We start from the raw sequence: 2,724 nt of genomic DNA on the forward strand, positions 1-2,724 counted from the left end.
ACTAGAGGACCCACTAGGATGAAACAACTTTTGATCAGAAAGAATAGTGGTGAAAGAACTCCAGTGAATGTGAACGTCATCACGGGTGTGGCAACTGGCCCCTATGCAGATGACTTCCGATCATACCTTGGAGTAGTGACACGTGATAGGATTAGTATTCTCATTTTGATCATGTGTCCGAGGTTGATCGGAACATTATATGGAATGATATATTGGTAAGTTAGTTAATATCATTTGAATTANANTTTNTNTATATTGATAATTTTGNACTGATACAACTTTATTATGTTTATTTCAGCTGACATTTGACATTCCAAATGTCGCAACACTTAGAAATAAGTGTTTGTCAACTGTTGCTGAAAACTTCAGAAACTTTAAAAGTAAGTTGACATCAAGATATATCTTTGAACACCTTAAACATAAGTCTCCATATAGTTCATATAAGTCCATTGATGAGGAGACTTGGTGGCTTTTTAAAGAGAGTCGGATGTCAGAGGAATGGCAGGTTAGTATAGTTGATATTATTCAATTCCTCATTAACAAATATATATCATATGAACTAATTAATTAATGTGTATGTGACAGGCAATTAGAAGCAAAGCACAAGGAACAAGTGCTCAAAATGAAAATCCTCACCTATTATCTCGTGGTGGGTATAGGAAGCTTGAGGAGAAAATCCTCAAGCAAAAGGCAGATGCTAGACCACCATCTCAGGGTGGTAGCCCCCCTCAGCCTCCTTCTCCACCTTCTAGACATGAAAAATGGAAGTTGGCTCGTATGAAACCATCGGGCACCTACTCTTCCCACACTGCACGGGGAATTTCTGAAAGAATTATAAGTTATCACTGTTCCTAAAATAATAAGTATTATAATTATACATACTACATTGAACTTTTTAAAGAATAATGGTGTTTTGTAATGTTACAGGACTCCTTGGTTGAGCAGAGCTCCCAAGGTTAATTCACTCCAGAGGGTCGCCAGGATATTCTTGCTGCTACGATTGGACGACCTGACCACCCTGGACGTGTACGTGCTACTGGTCCTGGAGTAGGAAATAAAGATTATTTTGGGAGCTCTTCTCGTCAGCCTTCATATGCATACAGCGAAGCACAAAGAGAAAGGATGACAGAAGAGATCACAAAAAAGGTCCGAGCGGACCTTAGAGAGGAGATAAAAAATGAGGTTAGATCAGAGCTCAGGGCTGAATTCAGCTCCATGTTCCAGCAGCAGTTTGAGAGCTATGGCATGCATCCGGTGCCATCACTTGTACAGGAACAGGAACATGTTGTGCCTCCCACAGGTAAACTTAATAAACATTTATGTGCAATTATTTCTATCTTTTGTATAATCTAACATTTACTCTGACAGGGAGAAGCGGGAAAGGAAGTTGTTCCACACCAGTCGTCCCAGGGGATGACATGGACGATGGTAGTCCATGTCTGCTATCAATTTTAGACGATACCGAGACGGTCCTGGTAGCTCGTTGAACACTGTTTAGGTCGGCGACTGTTGTTCATGGTATGCAACTATTAGAGGATGAGGTGAAGGGCTCAGTGGACCAAATGATCATACCAGATGCCTCAGTTCCTCTAGCCACAGAAGAGATTTTCACTGTGGAACAGGCATTGAAGTCCTTTATCGCTTGGCCTAAACATTTGGTTGGTTCAGTTTCTGACCCCTCGGTATGAAAATCTTCTTTACACTTCTCAATTTTAAAGGTTATTGATGTCAAAACTTATCTTATTTTTTCATGTAACAACAGACGCAAGCACGGGAGAAGATTCCTCTATCTGAGGATGATCCTCTTGCTTCATTGCATCTACTTGCTGACATCCTTGAAGATAAGCCTTTGGAGATTGAGTATGATGCTAATGTATTTGGGAGAGCCTTTGAGGTCCCAATATACCTTCATAGTCAAGATGTCAGTGAGCTTGTGTCGGGAACACAAGAGTTGAATATTTCAATTATTCAGCTATGGATCATGTAAGTCTATGAGCAATTATTTATATATAAAATTGATTTATATATCAAGTATCCTTATATCAAAGTTAATTTTTGATTTCAGGTATATGTCTGGGGTCAGTAACAAGTTGGGGCGTTCTGATGATTATGGATTCATTGATCTCCAATCAATTCATGAATCAAATGATTTTGATCAGATCAACAACAATCTGATAAAAAGTTTTGCAAACGGCAAGAAAAATATACTTTTTTCCTTATATATCCGGGTAAGTGAACTTTGTTAACATAATAAAGTTCCATATGTGATTTTAATATATAATAGTTAAGTTATTATGAATTTCAGGCGCCATTAGCAGCTTCTTGTTATGTCTATGCAAGAGAACTATGCTTTGTGGTTCTGCTCATTGCACAGGCCTCCTCCCACACATCTCAGACAAGCAATTAATTGGTAAGAACCTCAATGTTTGGACTTTCTTTGTTATATAAATGAATGCTAAAACCTTTTTTTATATATAGTTCTATTCCAGCAAGTATGATGATGGTTGGGAGATCAATTGCTAACAGTAGAAAAATTGCTTGGATTTCTCTCAAGGTTTGACATATGTTAAAGCCATACTTTGTTATAGTTGTTTTATTTTAATGTTATTCACTAACTATTTANAACTGTGATGATATATTGTAGTGTAACAGACAAAATGGGTCATATGAGTGCGGATACTATGTAATGTATTGGATGACCCATATTGTTCGTTCTCACATCAC

The sequence above is a fragment of the Vigna radiata genome, unplaced genomic scaffold (genome assembly GCF_000741045.1).
Source record: "Vigna radiata var. radiata cultivar VC1973A unplaced genomic scaffold, Vradiata_ver6 scaffold_167, whole genome shotgun sequence".
Classification (NCBI taxonomy): domain Eukaryota; kingdom Viridiplantae; phylum Streptophyta; class Magnoliopsida; order Fabales; family Fabaceae; genus Vigna; species Vigna radiata.